The sequence below is a fragment of the Miscanthus floridulus genome, chromosome 2, assembly GCF_019320115.1.
Source record: "Miscanthus floridulus cultivar M001 chromosome 2, ASM1932011v1, whole genome shotgun sequence".
Lineage (NCBI taxonomy): Eukaryota > Viridiplantae > Streptophyta > Magnoliopsida > Poales > Poaceae > Miscanthus > Miscanthus floridulus.
The window spans coordinates 148,317,558-148,341,286 of record NC_089581.1 but is presented as its reverse complement, the minus strand read 5'-3'; the positions used below and the strand labels follow the sequence as shown (position 1 = coordinate 148,341,286).

Below are 23,729 nucleotides of genomic sequence, written 5' to 3'. Positions count from 1 at the left end.
CAAGTGAGAGTTTGTGCTTGTTACTCTTGGTGATCGCCATCACCTAGATGGCTTGGTGGTGATTGGGAGCTTGGTGATCATCCGGTGGTGCTTGTGGATGACCCAACTCAAGTTGTGAGCGGTTGTGGGTGATTCACCACGACGGAGTGTCAAAGAATCAACCCGTAAAGAGCACTTGATCCTTGCGTGGATCAAGGGGGAGCTACACCCTTGTACGGGTGCTCCAACGAGGACTAGTGGGGAGTGGGGACTCTCCGATACCTCGGTAAAACATCGCCGCGTTCCTCCTTCTCTCTTTATTTTGAGTATTTACTTTGAGCAATTCAATACTTATCTTTACATTCATAGAATTGCCATGCTAGAGTAGGATTGGAACTTAGATTGCAAGACTTTTTGTGCGGTAGAACATTAGAAACACTTTCTAGGCACAATGAGTTAATTGGGCTAACCGTAGGATTTAATTATTGCAAAGAAATTTAGATTTAGCCCAATTCACCCCTCTCTTGGGTATCTTGATTCTTTCAGCCGGCTCTTGCTTACTCTCTTGGCCATTTGTATTGACATAGCAACCTTGTGAGTTTAGCCAAAGCCTCCCACTCATCTTCATCATTGATTCATCATCTTTGTGAGATTGGGAGAGAATCCAAGTGCATTGTTTGAGTGATTGCATCTACAGGCACTTGGTATTCGTGTTTCGCTGTGGGATTTATTTGTTGCTCTTGGTGGTTACCACCACCTAGACGGTTTGGTGCAGCGGAGGAGGATTGACACGAGTTGGTGATTGTTCGTGGCCATCTCCCGGTGATTGTGTGGGGACTTGTGCCTTTCCTGACGGAGCGCCGAAAGATACCCCTAGTGGATTGCTTGTGTCATTGACTTACCTTACTTGTGGGTAGGTTTTTACGGTGTTCAATTGTGTGGACGAGGTTCGTGCAACACCTCTTAGCCGCCGAACCACCAAGTATTGGTCGACACAACGGGGCCATAGCGTGTTAACAAGCAGGTGAACCTCGGAAGAAAATTGGTTGTCTCTTGCCCTTTGGTATTCTCCCGGTGATTGAGTTTATATTCATCTTGTGATTGGTTCACTCCTCTACGCGACGGTATAATCACCTTACTTACTCATTTATATACCCGCAAACTAGTTGTAGTAAGCTCTTTAGTGTAGCTAGAATTGAGAGGTTGCTTTGTAGCTTAAATTCATCTAGTAGAGCTCTTTAGTGTAACAAGTGTGAGAGCTCTTAGAGAGTAGTGACTTAGTAAATTGTGTGTCTAGTGATCATAGCAACTAGAATTGTTGGATATGTGGCTTGCAACCCTTGTAGAGCTAGAGCAAGTTTGTTTTTTGCTATTTGTCATACTAATCAAATTGCTCTAGTTGGTTTATAGATTTTTAAATAGGTTATTCACCCCCTCTCTAGCCATATTAGGATCTTTCATATGCTAACTTCAAATTCACATGATCCGAACCTGATGCATGTTCGTTCCTCGGCACTTAACAATAAAATATTGTATTCGACGCTTGAAATAGATGAACAATTAGGGTCCACATACAAGAAAGTATCAGTGTTGATAGGGAGGCCCTGTTTAGATCTATAGAATTAACAACTAGTTGACTAATTTTTAAGTTTCTAAGCATCAATAGATGAACTAATTATTAGTCCACTAATTATAAATTAATTGTTAGTCCACTAATCCACGTATAGAAGCTAATAGAACAGGTTCCTACGTCATCCAAACGTGCCCTCTGAGTGTGGAGGAGTTCAAGCAATTGAATTTTTTTCATCACCGCTAACACTGTAGACAATCTTAGAACACTGTTATAGTTCAACCGTGAGTTCCACGTGGCTATCAAAAGCTGAATGCTAGGTGGGGCACAGGGCCACAGCCCACAGGGGTACTCCCGTCAACTCCTGCTGTTCACGAGCTGAAGCGAAAATTCAGCCCCAACCAGGCCGGCGACGGACGCCTCCTTGTTCTCCACGACGCCGCCGCTGCCGCTGCGTGGGCTAGGCTGACTTGACCAATCTCGACCTATCGATCTTGCTGCCCCGATCACGGAAGGAGCCTCCTGCAGTGTGACTCCGGTCGACCACGAAGCTTCGATCTGCTCGTCCCTGCATGATGAGGCTACTCGTCATCCTGTTCGCCGCGGCGGCCCTCGCGGTTGCTACCACCGCGCACGAGCACCATGGCGAGGCGCCCACCTGCGCCGGAGGCAGCGGGCACGTGCTCGCGGAGTTCCGCCCCGGGGAGGTGACCGTGGACGGGCACAGCGACGACTGGGACAGCGTCGAGGCCTCGGAGTTCGCGCTGCTGCCGGCGCTCGATCCAGACGAAGATAAGGCCTACTCAGGCGGCAAGGTCGCCGTAAAGGTTCGCCTCTTCCAGGCTCTCTTCTTCGTTGTCTTCTCTTTCTCTTCCTCTCCCCCATAGCGAAACATGTGAATCACGAGAAGTTAGGCTGATCGCAATTAGATTCAGAACTGACTGTTGTCGAAATGGGGTCCGATAAGCCGAATCATGGACTTTTAGCATTTTGCTGTTTGGAGAAGCAAAATATTAGATTTATCTGGAATAGCTAGCTAGATGATCGAGTTCAGTTTTCTACTAATACTTTGAAACCTTGATGTTTCCGAAGTGGTGCTTTATTAACTTCGGAAGTTGGCTGTGCAGGCTGTGCATGATGATGTCAACGTCTTCTTCTTGCTTCAGGTTGATGGGGCTTACGCTTACACTAAAGGGTACTTTCGCCTTCTTTCTGTGTTACTACATCTGTACCAGTGCGGATAGAGCGATAGTGGAGGTTGTAGTGCTCTTTATGGCCACTCTTTTAGTTCAGAGACGTTGGACAACCAATCAGCTACTCCTATATTGTTTTGATGCACAAATCCATCACGATCTGTTTGTCCTTTAACTTTGACATTGTCAGTTGATGGGAGGCCTATAGATTTATACATGGTTCTCGATTGTTCTGTTAAATAGTACTAGTATCATAACAGCTTTTCTTATCGTGTTGGTCTTCTTTAAGGCCAGATGGTGTTTTAACTGGATTGAGTATACCCTGGCATGACAACCCCCCACCCATTGCCTTGGTCTTCTTTAAGGCATGTTGCTGGTTTGATTTGATTGATTGTGCCTTATGAGGCACGTGATTGCTGGTCGGTGGACTCTCTACACAGGGGCAGATTCTCCCTGACCGCCAGATTCTCCAGCAGGGCTCTGTTGGGTCAGCCCTGGTGGATCTCAGTCGTATACGGGCCTCAGCTTGATTCAGACAAGATCGAGTTCCTTGATGAGCTGCGACAGTTCAGGGCCGCCTCCTTGGGCCCTTGGTTCCTATGTGGCGATTTCAATATGATCTATCGGGCACAGGATAAAAATAATGACAGGCTTGATAGGCGCAGTATGCGGCGTTTCCGGGCTTTCCTGGACCAGCTACAGCTCGAGGAAATCAACATGGTGGGGAGATTATATACTTGGTCCAGCCGCAGAGAACAGCCAACACTGGAGCTCCTGGATAGAATGTTCGCCACGGCGGATTGGTTGTCTGCCTTCCCCAACCATGTCCTCAAACCGCTCTCCTCCGACTGTTCTGATCACTGCCCTCTGCTGCTGCATCACCATGTCTACAATGGGGCAAAACGAAGGTTCAAGTTCGAGCCGTATTGGATCAAGCTACCGGGAAACATGGAGGTCGTCGCTGCCGCATGGGCGTCTACTCCGATCGGCGCTGATCCTTTCCGCATCCTGGACCACAAACTCCGTAATGTGGCCAAGGCTCTACGTAGCTGGAGCAATTCCAAGCTCAGTAATATCAGAATGCAGCTTGCGATGGCGAGGGAGGTTATCTTATGCCTTGATGGTGAGCAAGAGAGAAGGCCGTTAGACTCCTGGGAGTTCAACTTACACTGTGCCCTCAAACGTCAGGTGCTTGGCCTAGCTTCGTTGTCCCGCACCATTGCGCGACAACGCTCTAGAATCCTCTTTCTAGCAGAAGGAGACGCAAATACAAAATTTTACCACCTTCAAGCATGTCATCGCAACAGGCACAACCATATCGACTCAATTATTTCAGATGGGTCACAGCTTATAAATGATCGTGAGATGGAAGATGCTCTGTACAACCATTATAATACCATTCTGGGCGTTAATTTTGAACGGACCAGAAGGATTGCCTTCGAGGCTATTGGGCTGCCGTCCGTGGACTTGGACGCCCTGGAGGTTCTTTTCACTGAAGATGAGGTTTGGCCCACCATCAGAGAGCTGCCAAATGACAAAGCGCCGGGGCCGGATGGATTTACGGCCGCGTTCTATAAGTCGACTTGGGACATTATCAAAACCGACATTATGCACGCCATCAACGCGTTCTGGTCACTCGACTTCAGAAGCTTCCATCACTTAAATGGCGCGTATATGGTCCTGTTAAAGAAGCGGCCCAACCCGTCTGGAATCGGAGACTACCGGCCCATTAGCCTCATACACAGTTTCAGCAAGATCATAAGTGCTTGGCACGTCGGGTAGCTGTGGTGGCAGATCACCTTGTCCTACAAAATCAAAGTGCCTTTATCAAGGGGAGAAGCATTCATGATAACTTCAGGAACGTCCAACTCATATGCAAGGCTATGCACGTCAAGAAAGCAGCTTGTGTCATGCTGAAAGTCGACATTGCAAAGGCTTTCGATACAGTTGCATGATCCTTCCTCCTTGAGATCCTACAGCACATGGGATTTGGCCAAAGATGGAGAAATTGGATATCTACCATTCTGTCTACGGCCAGTACCAGAATACTGCTCAATGGTCATCCAGGCAGACGTATTTGCCATGCCAGGGGACTCCGCCAAGGGGACCCATTGTCGCCACTGCTGTTCGTATTTGTCATGGAGGTCCTCAACCGCCTACTGGTCTGGGTGGAGACGCGGGGCCACTTGTCGCCCATCAGTGGTATTGCTGCTTCTCGCGTAAGTCTCTACGCTGATGACCTCTTGCTATTCATCAAGCCCACAGAGAATGACCTAAGGGTGGTCATGGCTACGCTCAACATCTTCGGCCTTGCCTCGGGACTGTTCTCCAACTTGCCGAAAAGTGTCACCACGCCTATTCATTGCTCTGATCAGGAAATACTACGCATTCAGGACATCCTGGCCTGCGCCATTCAGGACTTCCCTTGCCGCTACTTGGGTATTCCGCTCTCGGTTCGCAAGCTGAAGCGTGCGGACGAACAACCACTGCTTGATAAGGTCGCAGCAAGGATTCCGGGTTGGAAAGGAAATTTGCTAAATACTGCTGGACGCTCTGCTCTTGTCCAGGCAACGCTATCAGCAATTCCGATCCATGCCTCCATCGCACTCTGTCTCTCGCCTTGGGCAATTGGATGTATCGACAAGCTTCGACGAGCTTTTATCTGGGCAGGCTCCGACTCGGTGGCTGGCGATCGCTGCAAGGTGGCCTGGACAATTGTCTGTCGTCCCAAGGAGCTGGGCGGCCTGGGCATTGCGGATCTGACCAGGGCCGGTGTCGCTTTGCGGACGCGGTGGCTTTGGAAGGAACGCGTCGCAGGGATAGCTACAAACACCAAGGACACAGCTGCGCTTGCTCTGTTCCAGGCAGCAACGGTTTTCACCATGGGCGACGGGAGATCGACCCTTTTCTGGACGGACCGCTGGCTGCAGGGCTCCTGTGTTCAGGACATTGCACCGACCTTTTTTGCTGCGGTTACGTCGCGAAAGAGAAGGGCGACAGTAGCTGAGGCTATCATTGATGATGCATGGGTACAGCACATTACATCGCCGACAACAGTACAGCTGCTAATTGAGTTTGGTAAGCTCCGCGACCTCATTGAGGGGGTACAACTCACGCCAAACCCAAACACTATCACTTGGAAGTTCTCTGAGGATCAGGCTTACTCGGCGGCCTCGGCGTACGGCGCCATGTTCCTCGGTTGCTCCACTCCGCTGGGCGCAAGACAGATCTGGAAGACCGGTGCGCCGCCGCGAGTGCGCTTCTTCTTCTGGCTGGTCATGCATGACAGGTGTTGGACGGCCGAGCGTCGATTTCGGCACGGCCTACAACATTCCAGTATGATCAAGAAGTGGAAACGATGGACCACATTCTTCTTGGATGCTCCTTCAGCCGTGTGGTTTGGCACATTTGGCTGTGCAAGCTGCACCTGCAAGACTCCATTGTACCCAGCCAGGAACCGACCTTGCATTGGTGGTTAAAAAACAAGAAGCTCATCCCAAAGCAGCAGCGTCGTGGCTTTGACTCATTCTTCTTCCTCATCGGCTGGGCGCTTTGGAAGGAGCGTAATGCAAAAACCTTCAACAGCTCGATAACCACGGCTCAGCAGCTCGCGTTATTGGTGCAGGACGAGGTGGAAGCCTGGTGCACGGCCGGGTTCAGGCGCCTCCGCTCACTCGTGGCCAGGATGTGAGGCTTCCCGGCTGCTTCGTGTGTTTTAGTCGCAAATTAGTTGCTATGTAATCGCTTTATGGTGCTCGTTGTTCGTTGGAGTCCGGTAACCTTGGATTACCGTCTCCAAGTTGTTGTTTGAAACTCCTTTCTTCTTAATGAAAAACGCGCTTCGGCGTGGTCGGAAAAAAAAAGAAAAAAAAAGAGAACGATTTCATTCTCAAAGTGGATTTTAGCCTTCCACTATTAATTTAAACATTGCTTTTGGTTCACCTGTTCATGAACACAGGGAAAGTAACAAATGCCCTTCTGTTGCTCTGATGTTCCAAGTTGGAGAGAAAGCCACATTTTACAATGTAAGTTTGGGTTGCTTCCAGCTATGAACCATTACAAGTGTAATTTCATGCATGCATTGAGCTTTTTTTTTTATCATTATTATGTATAATAGCTCCTTTTTGTATTTCTGGACAATGCCTTTTGTACTCTTTCTTATTGGTTATTGTATAATGTATGCCAAACATTATACTGTTTGGCCTTTTTAGATGGGAGGATGCAAAGATGTGCCAAGTTCATGCACAAGTAAAAGTTGTAGAGGTCATGAGGTTGACATTATGCACTTCTCAATTGGAAATGCTATTCCTGGACGACTTTACGGTGGCAATCACATAGATAATGCAGCTGGGAATGGAAACGACAGGTAACTATGTTCTACTTTGCTGCATGATGGTCGTGTACTTATGTATTGTATGAATAGAAACTTATGGTTAGAGTATTTCTTTATTTAGATTTGGTCACCTTGTTGATGTCTATGCATGGAATCCACATTGCCGATACCTTGATGGAGTGGGCCCTAAAGGTAGACATGCTTATAAAATTCAGAAATCATCATGTATGGATTATATGTTTGGTTATTTTCCTACTAACCTTTTTTTTATTGAACTTTGTTTGGGACAAAACTTGTTTCAGAGAACAATTCAAATGCCCAAAATGATTGGCACGGGGTTTGGTGGCACAGTTCACTTACCGTCCATTCAGGCATACCATCAGACTCATTTCTCTTTTATCTTTACTTCATACTTGGTTTGGTTATGAATTCTAAAGAACATAACATATGGAGATCATCTTCTGAGAGTTCACAACTTGAGTTTGCATGCTTTAATCTTCTTAATGCCCCTTTTCTCCAACTGCATATATATTTTTAAAACAAGCAATGGACTTCCACTGCAACAATATGGAAACATAAACTCTCGACAATGTAACTTGGCTAGTCATCAGTATACCTTAATTGAAAGTTGACCAATGGCAAATACATGCAAGTTAAATTTATTATCTAATGGCTATTTGAAATCTTCTTCCAGGCTTCGTTGATGATGATAATCCTTACGGAAAACAAGATGAGAAGGGCACATATTATTTTGAGTTTTCAAGACCCTTAAGAACAATGGATCAATTTCAGCAGGTACTTATCCACTAACACATTACATTCAAGATACTGCAGTATGAGTGCCTGCACTATCATATTTCAGTTAGTTAATGGCAACTTAAATCATAAATCTGTATATAAACTGCGTGAAGCAACATTAACACAATTTTCTTAGTAGACAACACATATTCTGGATGAATTCCTAGTTATCTGGTCTCTACTGTGATGCAACCATGCCATTATCAATCTGTGGAACTGTTAAGGTACACAACCGAAAGAAAAACAGGCATCTTGTGCCCAGGGTGCTTTGACAAATCCACCTCATCTGTACTTATGATGGGCCGATGTGACCTATTTCAAAAAATGTGAACTGACTGACATGATACCTTCTGATATATCAATTTAACCTGCTTGAAGTTTTATGTTTTACTGTATTTACCCTAACCAAATATAGTAATCAAATGCTCCTTTGGCGATGCAGGATGCACAGTTCACAATAGGACATCCCAGCAATATGGCCGTAGCCTTTTGGTACCCAACTGATGGCAAAGCATGGAGCAACTCCGATCATTACTCAGCAAGCTGTAACTGGTTGGTTTTGGATATACAACCTTCATCAGAAGCTGCATATTACCGTCCAGCTCCTAATCGCTCTTGGGATGCTGCAACTGCCTTTGCTTTACTTCTTTCAGTGGTAGCCATTTGCATCTCCATCTTTCTGGGCTACCGGTTTTCTAGGAACAGGAGCACTGCCCAGTTTACACCACTTGAACAGATCCAGTTTGCTGAAGAACGCCATTGACTGGAATCGAGATTAGGCGAAGCAGCAAGCAACACTGTTTCACCATTGTACCTCCAAAGTTGACAGATTGCTGCATTGCAGTTTTGAACCGGGTTGTTGTGATCTAGTATAGGACATATTGAAAGCATACACAATACAGAATTACAGACTGCCGATTTTTATTGTAGGAAACAAGTTCTGTAAATGCTGTACATCAACTCTTGGTTATTGGCTTACTGCGCCACTTGATATCACTCGAGATTCTACCTGTGCACATGATTGTGATGGTTGTTCCATTGGTTGTATAATATTTGAATATATCTAAATTTGGTTCAAATGCTGAAGTAAACTTTTCCCTAGAATAACGCTGGTTTGTTGAAAGATCTTCCCCGTCCCCGTAGAATCACTCAAGGAGCGTAGAACAAAGCAGTTAATTCGAGCATATTTTTAGTAATTTAATTTAACAAACAAACAACTAAATTGAGTTCAAATCAGGTCTAAAATTTTGAAAGGGGGCACGCTCTGAATCCATTCAATTTCACGAAAAATCTGCAGAATGCTGTAGCATTTACCCGAGCCCAAAATATCTGAGTGAATGCGGCCCGTCACCCGTGAGAAGTTTGAGAGAACGCCCCACACTACTTCAGGCCCCATCACCAATCTGTGCGCCCACTTGCCTGGCCCTGAATGCCTCCGCAAGTTCTGGGGTTTTAGGTTTCAAGCAGCGGCGGTCCAAGGTTTTTGCGCCTCACCCGCGCTCCCTCTGCTGCTGCGCCGCTCCATGGCTGACTCATTGGACGCTGCCGCCGCCGTCGCGGTATCCGCCAACGACAACAATGTCGACGACGTCGAGGACCTTTACGCGGACCTCGACGAGCAGGTCGCCGCCGCGCTCGCCGCCGCAGGGGAGAGTGGCGGCTCAAACGCGAGGGATTCCGACCCGGTCACCGACGGCGAGGGGGAGGTCCCAGAGCCCGACGCGAACGAGGCGGTGGATTTGGGCGACGGGACTGTGGGCTACAGCAGCAGCGACGAGGAGAGCGATGATGGCCTCCGCATCGTGCTGAACGAGGACACCAGCGCGCCACTGCCGCTGTGGGGCGCGGCGAGGGATGCGTGGATGAGGATGAGGAGGGGGGTGATACGGGCAACCGTGTGAAGGGTTCATCTGTTAACGATGGCGGCTGGGCAACGGTATATTCTTGAATTGGCTGAATTATTGGTTTTATTAAGATTCCGTATTGGTGCTGTAGTGCGAAATTGGAGTATTAATAGATGCAGTTAATTCAGGGGAGGCTCTAGATACTCCGGTGCTGTGGCACATTGCATGTATTATGTGGGTTACTGCCAATCATACGCAAACTTCTCGTGAGCTTCAAGTCGATTGGCTCTCTATTCCAATTTCCTCTGTGCTGATACATGTAGCTCGAAGCTGCTGTGTTGCAGTTGTTTACTTAATGATGTATGCATTCCTGAGCAAAACAATTTGGATGAATGTATTGCAATGTGGTTTCCATCTAACTATGCAAGCCGCAGCACTATTGGCTCACATATATTTTTGTTTAGACAATTCGAGCTCATATCTATTTTTTGTTTGTTTGGACTGCGCTGTTCCAGGTTGGTGGGCTCCATTGCAAGGGACTTATTGAGAAAACGCCATTACCTAGCATGGGGCAAATCGATCGAGGTCACCAGCATGTGTTTCAGCGTGATTATAACTTTACCTTGCCAAGAAACGGGTGAGCTTCCTTCTCGTATGAATGCAAAAACATGTAATTCATGTAGTTTTTATAGTGGTCTTCTCTGTTATTATAGGTGTCAAAAGAGAAAAAATATTGTCCTTGACTACTAGCTGCATAAATTAGCTTGCTTGTATATATAACATGCCTTCATGTCATAACTCATAAGTATGATGCAGTAGCTTTAGTGCTGACCCTAACACTGTGTTATATTACTTTAGCACAATTTTCGACATAGACATTGATGCATTTCAACAGAAGCCTTGGAGACAGCAAGGGGTGGATCTTACTGACTACTTCAATTTTAGTCTGGATGAAGAAGGCTGGAGAAAATATCGGTCTCCTCGCATTGCACAGGCGAGGGTAAGGCTTGCCACTGACACCCTTCCCCAGACCCCGCACAGAGCGGGAGCTCTCTGCACTGGGTACGCCCATGGTACTTTGGTCATGCTATTTCGTATCAGCATTTGTGTAGCAGTTTCTAAGCTGTCAAATGATAATTGAGCTAAGTACAACACTTCTTTTTGTGCAGAAACAATTAAGGTTAGGGGCTAGATCACTTGTAAATGAAACATCAGGATTGGAGCAGGTAAGGCATAAACCTTGGATGCTTTCCATATTTCTTGTTAAGCAAAATCTTATGATCTCTGCGTTCAGGAATCATACAAACTGAAATCTGTCAAAGCAATGTCCAAGGTAGCAAATGATTCTGGATCTGAAGGAAGAAATGGCCTTGGCAAGGTAATATGAAGTCTTGAATTAGCATATGTTCACGTGTAATCTATCAGAGCTAACTTGGTTTTGTAAATCTAGCCAAAAGGTAGAGCAATCCATGTTGAAGGCAGTGCGTGCGAACGTGTTCCTTCAGCAGACTTGTGGCGTCCAATACAAAGGGATTCAGATGTTGTGATTCAAGTATGTTTCATCAATGTCTTTTTTGTATGGTTGAGCAATATCTTCTGGCTGTATTCTAACAAGTTAATATGGTTGAGCAGGTAAACATGACGCTTTCGCCATCAAATCAATCCACTTCAGATGACAGCTCAAAGTTAAATCACAATGGTGTGGCTACTGAAAGGTATGCATAGTTGAAGCTACATAGGGTGTGTTTGGTTCCCTGGCTTAGCCCCTGGCTAGGCTTGCATAATGCAACTTGGGCCTGTTTGGTTCCCTGTTTGGCCTGCTAGCCAGGTTTGCACAAGCCCATTTCGTACGGATAAGTTGGCTTGCTGGAAACGCTCACATCGCTCGTTCTCGCGTAGCCTGGCTTGGCCAGCGTGTGCGCTCACCTCTCATCTCTCGCCTCTGCTCACCTCTCACCTCTGTCCCTTCGATGCGAGCTGGGAAAGCACCGGTGAAGGCACGCCCCCAGCCTGGCTCCGCCCGGAAGTTCGCCGGAGGTGGTCACCAGAGGTGGCAGTGGCATCCGTGGAGGTCCTCGTCGTCGGAGGTCCGTGCTCATGGAGATCCGTGGAGGTCCTCGTCGGAGGAGGCGAGGTGGCAGGCGTGCGGGGCGGCTCCCCAGCCATGGCGAGGAGGCGGAGGAGGACGAGCAGGAGGCGTCCCTGGCCATGGCGTAGGTGGAGGAGGAGCAGGAGGGGCCCCGCCGAGCCGCCGGGGCGAGCGTTGGTTGATCCACCGAGTCAATGTGGCGTACGTCTAAGCCGCGCCCGGTGGTCGATCCACCGAGCCATGCTGTTCTTCATCGTCCTGGACATCCTCTTGGTGGTGCACGTGGTGGGCGTCGTCGCCGTCGTGGCGTACGTCTATGCCACGCCCGGTGCGAGGCAGACGCTGCGGCGCAAGGCCCTGAACGTGTGGACCTTCTCGGTGTTCACGACGGTGTCCACGTTCTCCAACTGCGGCTTCATGCCGACGAATGAGAACATGATGGTGTTCAGCTGGGACATGCCGCTGCAGCTGCTGCTTGTGCCGCAGGCGCTGGTGGGCAACACGCTGGTGGGCGGCCTTGGGACCTCCACCGCGTGAGCAACCGGCCACGGCCATGGGAGCAACCTGGACGCAACCACAGATGATGCCCAGCAAGTGTTCAACAGAATGTGTGAGAGGGGTAAACTTACCATGTCAAAGATGAGGTGATTCTATGCAAGCCAAGCCAGACAACTAAACACACCAATTCCTAGCCCGGCTTAGCCAGTACAGGCAACCGAACATGTGCTGCTTGCATTGGCTAAAGCTGGCTAGAGCTAGCCTGTCTTAGTTTTGCTAGCCAAGCTTGTCTAGGAAACGAACCAAACACACCCATATTGGGGCCACTTTTTAGGATGGTTACCTGTTATGACCGGCATCCAGTACTCCAGGCGAAGGCCCAGCAGAGGCTAGAGGATGCCGGCGGGTTAGGGGGCTCAAGGCCCATATTTATCATATTTTACATAATATTAGAGTTATTTTCTATTATTATTCAGAGACATATAAATACCTGTAAACTCTATTGAGGAAATTAAACAGAAACAATTATTGTTTCCGGCTTCCTCAGGGAGCCGGGAGAAACCCTAGCCGCCTTCTCTCTTCTTCCTTCCATGAACAGTACCGTGGTACTGTAGCGATGGTACTGTAGCCCACCACCCTCTGCCTTCGCGAGATCACGGCGCCCCGCCGTGGTCCATCGCGGTTTAAGCCTCGACCCCCGATCACCCACCGCTACAACCTACGCTCGGTCAGAGGAGGAACCTCGGTTCCTATCATTACCTGTGTGTTTCTCAAGTTGATTACTGAGCTGATTGTCTTGTTAATTGCACTGCATGCTGATGTCTATTGATCATCCTGGTGAAAGACATTTGAGGGGCTCTTGCTTTTTGGTGGACAGGGTGGTTGATAAGGAAGTTCATGATGGAGGTTCCTCAGAGGGTGTTGGGAGCAAACTTGATAGAAGAGATTCTTATTTTGCAAGGAATCAATCTCGTAGTCCTGATTATTCTGATACGCTTTCTGGAGAATCAAAAGAAAATCTCTATTTTAAGAGATCCAATAGACATTCAGATTTCAGGGACTTCGTTGAAGACACCAAACTTCAGGATGAGCATGTCAAATCTGATTTTAATTGCTATTCAAGTTAGTCAGACAGAGAAAATAGTGAAAGTTGCAGTCGTGGTTATACCCCTTCTGTCGATGATAGAAAGGTGGCATCTAAACTTTTGTGGAGGGGTGAAGCTCCTTTCGCTGGACGAGGCAAGTCCCGTGATCTTTTTGTTGGTTGCAACAGTGATCGAGACCTTAAATCTCAACATAAAACAAGAAAAGGACAGAGGAGACAGAGTTTGGATGACGGAAGGAATGCTATATTTGTTGAAAAAGAAAAACCAACAGATAGCTATCCTAGTAGGTACGGTAGGGAGTATGAGAAGAGAAGATCTAGCTCATCTTCCCTGAGGACCAACTATCACAATTCAGTTTGCAATCAATCTTATAAGCATTCACCTCTTGAAAGAATAGCGCTGAAAAACGACGAGCATTACTTTAGCGATGAGTCTAATTACAACCATAGGCAATCTTTGTCATGTGACATCAGTGAAGGAGAAGATGATGAGTGCTTCTCTTCAGCCAATGAGTGGCAGCGAGATCATGATCATATATACCATTCAATGGTAAATACTGATATGCCTGATGCTGATGATGGACGAATGTACAGAGAAAGGTATAGTCAGGAAAAGAGAAGAGCCATCGATGACCGTAGCGTGGATGTTGAATTTTCCCGTTACACTGACTACAGATTTTGCGAAAGGCAGAGTCCTGAGGTAAGAGGCAGATACAGAGACAAAGGAAGATTTGCCAAAAGCAATGACGGGCATTTCAGACATGCTAACCATCTTGAGTTGTATCCTGGCCTCAACAATTCTGAGGGGGACAGGCCTGCTACTGGCTTCCCTTCTATGAGCTCAAGAAACAGATGCATCAATAACAAAAAAGTCCGCAATGCTAAGATGGCACAAAATAATTGTCATGGGTATCATCAAAAGAACAAGCAGCATGATTCATCATTTTGTATTGGCAACATTCCTCGATCTGCTTTGTAAACTGATACTTATGCTGAAACAGGCCATTTTGTTCTGCCAATTAAGAGGAAGCTTCATTCTGATCTGGGTCCCGTGGACCCAAAAAACTCTTGCTGATTTGCCACTTCTGAAAGGAAGAAGATTGATGCATGGCCAATCCATTGTCAGTGATAGGAGGATTTATGCTTTGAAGCTGCATAAGTCGACAGAGAAAATTAATACAGAAGCCATTTGTAGTTTCAAACATTTTGTTGGGAGAAAACATGAGCTGGATAATGCTGATAACATCCACTTGAATGATAGAAAAATAAAGGTAAACTTTGAGGAGAAAAAAATCAACAAAATTGTACATATCGACCTTTTATCAATCTGTGGTTTTACATCTTTTGCATTCTTATATCTGACATGATGTGTTCTGCTGGCACACACATCCACATGAAAAAAATATCAAGCCACTCTTTTAGGCATTCTAAATTCAACTAAACTGCACAGATCAGAAAACTTTGTGAGCATTAGTGTAGTGACTAAATGGGAATTGCTAACCATGACACCGGTTTGCTTAAATATAAGCATTTTATCACTAAAGCATTTGCCACTTATAGTTTAAGCTGTTCAATTTGTTGGGATGCAACATGGTTTAGTTGCATTTCACATCCATCTCCAAATGCTGGCAAATAATAGTTAATCTTTTCTGTCAAAGACCTGAGTAATCCTCCACGGGTATCTAGACTTATATTGTTTGCCTTAGTAAAAAAACGAACTGTTTTATGATATTTCTGACGTTATAGATATGAAATAACCTTCAGATAGGAGCTGCATGATTCCTGATATGAAGCATATCGAAGAATTGTTTATGCACCAGAGCTACAGACCTACAAACCAAGTTCTTTTACTGCTATCATTATTGCCAGTACTATATTGGAAAGTATTTGGGGGACTTATGAAAAAAACATAAAAAAGCATACTTAAAAGCTTTTTTTTAATTGGAACTTTGTACATCCATAGTGCATCCAAGGATGGGACATGCTTCAAAAGTTGAGATGCAAAATTTCTGAAAAATCCATATGAATGGATGTGCCAAGTTTCGTTTTCTTCAACTTTTAAGTATGCTTTTTAGGGGGGTTTCAGATTCCACCAAGAATATAGTTCCCACCAAATATTTTCCTGTATTATATTGCTATTTTTCGATTAAAGCTATCTTGCTTGGTTTGTGCGGTTCTTGTTGGATTTTGTCGCTAGTCTATCCTGATCTTGGGAATTTGGACTAAAGGCTCTGTTGGTGTGAATAATCTTATTTGACCTACATGAAGTTCAACGTTTTTGTCTATCTTTACTATGTAGGTTGTCTTATATGAGTTACATACTACTCCCTCCGTTCCAAATTCTGAGATAATACATTGCTTTTAATATGTATATAGACATAGTGTATATCTAGGTTCATAGCAAAAGCTACGTATGTAGAAAAAGCCAAAACGTCTTATAATTTGGAAGAGAGAGTAATTGCTAGGTTGCCATTTAGTTAGTAGCAATCTTCTAAAATATGGTAAGCAGTCTGCTAACTCATTGCTTAGTGCTTAAGCAGTATGCTGGTGCTTAAGTGCCCTTATAGATGACTTCCTTATTTAGATTAAGAGTAATTCAGATACTACTAAACTTAAATACTGAATATTTACCTAGAGGGGTCAGCAATGACCATGAAATATTTATTCTTTCTGGAATTGCACCTTTCTTAAGCTAAAACAAGTCTCACGAGATACAAACTAATGCACCCATCCATGGCTCCATTTGTGGTTCCTTTTTTTAGCAGCATTTGTTTATTTTGTAGTAAAATCTTATCTCATTAGGCAGATGTAGTATGTGTTAACCTTTTTTGTCAATTGCAAACAAAGGGATATAAACTGAAATGGCACATTGGAACTTGCAGCTCGCAAGCACTCTGCACTAGGAACGTTGTATTTTTTTTTTCAGTGCCTAAACCAGGCTCAGAGTCCAGAACAAGTCCTCTCTTATTTTAGCTGTTTAGAATTTAGATGACTGCATGTGTCTATCCAGGTGGTTACCGCTGTTTATACAAAAGGTTGTGTCCAGGGGCACTATTTATGCGTATGCTGGTGCATAGTGGACCATACTAACAGTACTTCATGGTGTTAAGAAAAAAGGGCGTACCCAGTGCAGAGTGGCATGCCTTACACTCGCCTGTGCAATGCGAGGAGACCGCGACCCGAATCCGGGACCTTCCGGTCACAGACAGTAAGACTCTACCACTTGCACCAGGCTCGCCCTTCTTCACGGTGTTAAGAGGTTAAATTTATTTTTGATTTTGAGTACACCAACGTGGATTTATTTGCAAGCTTTTTTGTTTATGTTTCTATGACCGAATCAACATGTGATGTGATATGGCATTATGGTTAATTTTTGTTCAAGTGTTTGCTGTCCAGTGTGCCCTAAAGACACTATTTTGTTAATGTGTTAGTGATGTCTGAAGTTGAGCTCTTCCTCCTACCATCGGAGTTGCATGTGCACCTTTTGAAATCCTGGCAAACAAATAGATAGCTCTAGTCAGCGGCGGACCTAGAAAATATTTCAGGGGGGCTGAACAACACTGCTGTTCGATCTTAAGTCTCAGCCTCCCCTACACTATAGAATTTTGTCTAAAAATTCATGGGGGCTCCACAGGGGTTCAACTGCTGCGAAATGGGTAGGGGGGCTTGAGCCCTCCCGCCCCACCGCTGTGTCCGCCCCTGGCTCTAGTGGTACCGCAGTTTTTATCACTGAATGTTTAATGAGGAATTGCTTTGATGCTATCCAACACAGATTTTTTTAAATATTCATGTTTTATAATAGTATCTTGCAACTTGGCTCCGTTCGCTTTGCTGAAAAAACAAGCCGAAACACTGTTTCGGCTGATTTGTTGTGAGAGAAAAATATTGTTCTGGCTAAAAAAACAAGCTGAAAAAGATGAATTATAAGAGAAACGAACAGGGCCACAATGGGCTCCACTTGTGTCCCACTTCCAAACTTTCCTAAGAAAATACACCGAAGGGGGTGGGGGTGGCTACTGGCTAAAGTAAGGTGTGTTAGGAAGTGCTACTTCCCCTGGGCCCTGGTTGCTGCTAAAGCTGTGCATGCAGCCCGTGGGCCAAAGGCCCGGCCCAAAGCACGGTTATTGGGCCCTACCCGAGCACGGCACGGCCCGAACCCTAACCGGGCCCGTAGCAGGCCGGGCTTGGGCTGAGGCCTCGGCCCGCCGGGCGGCACGGCCCGGCCCGTTTTGCAACGGCCGGCCCGGTGGAGGCCCGGCAGCTGGAGGGGCTATATAAGCCCCCCCGCCCCGGTGGACCCCCACCTTCGGCCATTCCCCCTCACTCCGCCCACGCCCGCAGCCGTTTGCCCGCCACCCTCGCCTCTGAGCTCTGAAACCCTAACCCTAATCCCCACCTCGCCTCGCCTCTCGCCGCCGGTCGCCGCCCGCCGCCCACCGTCGACCACCTCCCAGGCTACCGCTGTCGACGTCGGATGTTGAGATCTCCTCTTCTCTGATCTCTCCCCCCTCCTCGTCTCACTTCTTCCTCCCTACCTCTCTAACTAGTTTGACTCTCTGTCTCTCTCTGACCGGATCTTGGGATCTCCTTTTGTCTCCCCCCTCTTCTCCGTCTCGTCTTCGTCTTCTTTTCCATTTCTCCGGCGCCGGGCTCCGTCTCCAATTCTCCATGCAGGCAAGTACCTCTAACCCTAACCCTAACCCTAGATCTAGTAGGCAATCACACGAACCCTAATCCATTTCTCGGTGTTTTTGGTTCGCAGGTCGCCGGTGTGTAGCTGGTGCCGCAGGAGGCGTTGAGGGACGGTGCCGGTTGGGTGGGTGCCATCTGCCATGGCCGGCTCTGAGTCCGCTGATGGTGACGATGGTCCAACCATCAACGATGAGCTCAGGGCCACAGGGCAGATCCCCGATGACGAAGACGACATGGGAGATGCTGCTCATCTCTTGTTCGGTAGGAGTGCTGCTCCGACCAACCGAGACGATGCAACGGCTAGTGCTGCGGCCACCAGCAATGCATCATCTCTGGCTTCGTCCACCACTAGTAAGCGTCGATCCCCTGTCTAGGCTAACTTTGATGAAATCATAGAGACAGTGGACGGTGAGGTACGTGTTGTTGCTATTTGTAAGCTCTGTAAGTCTCGTTTGTCTGGTAAATCTGCTAATGGCACTGGTCATTTGAAAAGACATATGCTCTCATGCAAGAAGAAAACAGAATAGGCTAATTTGGTTCAAACTAGGCTTGCTTTGAATCCTGATGGGTCTTATAGGAACTGGGAATATAGGCCTGATGTTGCTAGAGCTGAGCTTTGCCGTTTGATTGCTAGATTAGATCTGTCTTTATCTATTGCTGACAATGATGCTTGGGATGATTACATTCAGCGTGCTCACAATCCTAGATACAAGAGAGTGTCTAGATTCACCACATCTAGAGATCTTTCTAAGCTTTTCAATGAAAAACTGCATCACCTAAAAAATGAAGTAATGCCTGGTGTGTCTTCTGTTTGTTTGACATCTGATATTTGGTCTGGCAATGCTAAGGAAGATTATATCACTGTTGTTGCTCACTACATTACTTATGAGTGGGAACTTAAGAAAGCTGTTATTGGCTTTAAACTGATTGAAGTGACTCATAGTGGTATTAACATTGCTGAAATTATTGCTGGTGTGCTTGGAGATTGGGGCCTACTTGATAAAGTTTTCTCTGTTAGCCTTGATAATACATCTGCTAATACATCTGATATGCTTACTTTGAGTCCTTTGCTTGCTGGTTACTTGGGTTATGATATTGATCTATTGAATCCTAGTAAAAAGATCTATCATGTTGTGCATCAGAGATGTGCTTGCCATATAATTAATTTGATTATTAAATCTGGTTTGAAAATGCTTAAACCACACATAGAGGTTTTTAGGACTACAATTAACTTTCTGAATTCATCTAATCATCGCATTGCACAATTCAAAAACTACTGCATTGCTAAGGGTATGAGGCCTCATAAATTTGCTTTGGATATGGATGTTAGATGGAACTCAACCTACCTTATGCTAAAACATCTCATGCCATATAGATCTGTGTTTTCTGTGTTCATCAATTCTCAGTCTGGCTATCCTCTATTGAATGAACAGCATTGGTACATTGCTGACAAGGTATTGCAGTTCCTTGAGTTGTTCTATGATTCAACTGTTGTACTTTCTGGTGTTTATTACCCCACTAGTCTTTTGGTACTGCATCACATACTTGAGATTGTATCCCATCCGCATGAATTTGAACATGATAATACTCTTGCTGCTGTAGTTGTGCCAATGAAGAATAAATTTCTTAAGTATTGGAAGAATATACCACTGTTATACTCTTTTGCATTTATTCTGGACCCAAGGGCTAAGTTGAAAGGTCTGGGAAATGTGCTTGACTTACTTGCTCTAAGTAACAATATGAGTTACATTGATTACTTTGCTGAGGTTAAATCTGAGTTGCATAAACTCTATGACAAGTATGAATCTAAGTTTGGTGCTGCTAGGCCAGCTAGAACCACCCATCCATCTGGACTGACAGGTAAGAGAAAGCACGCATGGGGCAAAATTTTTGGAGGATCAGTTTCTTCTGGTCCTTCAAGTGCATCTGCAGGATCTATTGTGCCTCCTGGTCTCTCTGAGCTCACTGTTTACCTTGACAGTGACAATGTTGTGGCATATGCTGATGACTTTGATATCCTCAATTGGTGGCATGAGCATAAACTAACTTATCCAGTTCTCTGTACCTTGGCTAAAGATATTATGACTGTTCCTGTATCAACTACTTCTTCGGAGTCTACCTTTAGTCTTACTGGCAGGATCATTGAGGAGCGGCGACGACGATTGGGCGCGAACAACGTGGAGATGCTAATCTGTGTCAAAGACTAGGAGCTAGGTGAATTCGGTGGACAGCACACTGTGGAGGACAAAGAGCTAGAAGAGTACTTCAAAGAGCAGTACCTTGATGATGAAGCTGATGGATCATCTACTGCTGGTGATGGTTGATTGCTGAGAGCTGAGAGTCTGAGAGGCTGTGAGTGCGACTTTAGTTGTGAGAGTTGAGACATTTGAGCTAGCTGGTTTATAATAACTTTCAACAATTTGAACATTTTAATTTATTGAGCTGGCCGTACTCTTTTCCTTTCTAGGGTTTTATCTCACGAGGTGTGAGTTTTATTTAGAAAGGTTTTTAATGAGGCGGCATTGCACAAACAGCTCAAATCTTGTCATCTGGTGTTTCTGTGATTGTTGAATATGAATATGTGAACCTGTGATTGTTTGAAGTTTGAATCTGTGATTGTGCTGTTTGAAATATGGTGTTTACTGTGTAACAGGCTATGGGCTGGCTCGATGGACCAGTGGGCCGCGGGCTCAACGGGCTGGCACGGCCCGATATTCGGCCCACGGACCGTGCCTGGGCCGTCCACCAGGCACGGTGGACTGTTCAGGCACGGCCCGGTGGCCCGGCGGGCCAAAAGGGCCCGAGCCCGATCGGGCTGTGCCTGGCCCGGGCTCGGGCCGTGCCGGGCCATGCTGGCCAGTTCTCTCCGCAGCTGCAGCCTGCAGTGCTGCAGCACCTCGGGGCAGCCGAACACACGTGTACTACTATGTTTCAAGGACGTATCGAGAGAGCTCCCGTTCTATGTGGGTCTAGAAAAGGGTGTTAGTGGCAAGTCTTATTTTTGCATGTGCAATGCGAGGAGACCACGACTCGAACCCGGGACCTTCCAATCACAGGCGGTAAGACTCTACCGCTTGCACCAGGCCCGCCCTTCACCTCTAATACTAAGCTTAAGAAAAAAATAAGTTCATAATCCATCTGTTCCAATTTATAAGGCGTTCTAGATTTTTCTAGGTACATAGTTTTTGCTATGTACATTATGTCTAGATACATAGTAGACAAACCAGAATGCTTTATAATTTAGAACAAAGGGAGTATTAAGAAAAAAGAAAATATTATCCTGAAACTCCTATTTCTCCTCTCTTGGCTACATATTTCTGGTCATGTGGGCGCCATGGGGGTGGGTTGTTCCTGTGGTAGTTTATGGGTGTTAGGTAAGGGTGTTTATGGAACTTTAGAAGAGTTTGAAAGCATCTAGGCCCCTAGTTGGATTTCGGTGATTAATGTCAATACAAAGTTACTATGACTAACGTGTGTTTTGCAGAGGCAATTAAGTTAGGTCATGGTAATGGAGATCGATTGGGAAATCGAGGTTATCATGCCCCTACGATGGAAATCGTTTCGGTTTTCAAAGGATGGACGACAAGGTTAAGGATAACTAGTTCTAAGTGTCAATTGGAGTTGGAGAGACACTTAGAGTAGTTTAGGACTTTATTTTTTCCTTTGGCCGTACTATGAAGGGGGGTATGAACGGGTAGCTTGACCTAGTTGAGTCTAGTGCGTTAGGTGTGGTGCACACTTGTTAAAACTAGCTCTAGGTAGCTCCTATGAATGCCTAAGATCCTTTGGAGCAAACTTCATTCACATATGTTCGAAAGTTGGAAGTGAATGGAGGGTCAAACACTGACCGGACGCTGGCTCCGGTGCAACCGGACGCTGGCCGCAGGGTCCGGTCAGTTCATTTGACTGAAGTGAACAAGTCTGGTGTGACCGGACGCTGGAAGGTCATGTGACCGGACGTTGAGGGCCAGCGTCCGGTCGACTCCAGTAAGGGTCCAGACTTGGGAAAGAGTGACCGGACGCGTCCGGTCAGTGCTGACCGGACCCTGAGGGTTCAGCGTTTGGTCGAGTCCAGTAAGGTTCCAGTAAGGGTTTTATGCGACCGGACGCGTCCGGTCAGTGCTGACCGGACCCTGCCAGCGTCCGGTCGACTCTTTAATACTGGTTCGCGGGTTGAACTGACCGGAGCGTCCGGTCATCACGATCGGAGCGTCCGGTCGTCCCGCAGAAGCTCATAACGGTTCGTTTTTTAGGCTAGCTTATAAATAGAAGGTCCACTCGTGAGTGGAGTATCTTTTGCTCATTCCAACAGCTGAGAAACACGTTTGTGAGTGCCAAGAAGAGCAAGGTCCTAGTGAGGTGTTTGTGATTTGAGAATCCAAGAGAGTAGCCTCACTAGCAAATCAAGAGTAGCAAAGTGTGCATCCATCTTCTCATTAGGCTTCGCGTGGTCAAGTGAGAGTTCGTGCTTGTTACTCTTGGTGATCGCCATCACCTAGACGGCTTGGTGGTGATTGGGAGTTTGGTGTTCACCCGGCGGAGCTTGTGGGTGACCCAACTCAAGTTGTGAGCGGTTTTGGGTGATTCGCCGCGATGGAGTGTCGAAGAATCAACCCGTAGAGAGCACTTGATCCTTGCGCGGATCAAAGGGGAGCTACACCCTTGCGCGGGTGCTCCAACGAGGACTAGTGGGGAGTGGCGACTCTCCGATACCTCGGCAAAACATCGCCGCGTTCCTTTCTCTCTCTATTTACTTTGAGCACTTACTTTGAGCATTTACTTTGAGCAATTCAATACTTGTTTTTACATCCATAGAATTGCTTGCTAGAGTAAGTTTGGAACTTAGGTTGCGAGGTTGTTGTGCATTAGTTTGATATAAACACTTTTCTAGGCACAAGGGGTTAATTGGGCTATCCGTAGGATTTGATTATTGCAAAAAAATTTAGAATTAGCCCAATTCACCCCCCCTCTTGGGCATCTTGATCCTTTCAATTGGTATCAGAGCCTCGTGCTCACGTTTTTAAGCTTAATCGCTTAGAGCAAGATGTCTCACGGGGATGGACCTCCTCCTATCTTTGAGGGAGATGATTTTCCATATTGGAAAATCCGCATGGAGGCATACTTAGAAGCTCTAGATGTTGGAATTCTTAGAGCCGCCTCTCAAGGGTTCCCCGCACCTAGGAATGCCGCACAACTTCAAGGCGATGAAGTGAATTATGAGAAATGGAATGCAAAGGCTCGCAACACCATTTTTAGAGGCCTTTGCAAAGAGGTGTTCAATCATGTAAGGAACCACAAAGACGCCCATGCTCTATGGTCGGACGTTTGTGCGCTCCATGAGGGAACCAAGAGTGAGCGTGAGGAACGCTATCATCTTGTGATTAAAAAGCTAAATTCTTTTGAGATATTTCCCAAAGAAAGTGCTAATGAGATGTATTCTCGATTAAATGTTCTTGTAGAGGAAGTCAATGGGCTTGGACTTACTCAAATGTCACCATCCGATGTTGTGAGAAAAATCTTGAGTATCCTCCCCATTGATAAATATGGGCACATTGTGACCGTGCTACATCAAGGTGATCTTTCCGCCGCTACACCGACACAAATCTTGGGAAAGATAAATGCTCATGA

At 46.2% G+C, this 23,729-nt stretch overlaps 1 pseudogene; it reads left to right on the top strand.

Moving 5' to 3' along the window:
* The first annotated feature begins 1,906 nt into the window (after positions 1-1,906).
* Positions 1,907-14,664, top strand: LOC136540044 (FIP1[V]-like protein; annotated as a pseudogene).
* The last annotated feature ends 9,065 nt before the right edge of the window (positions 14,665-23,729 follow it).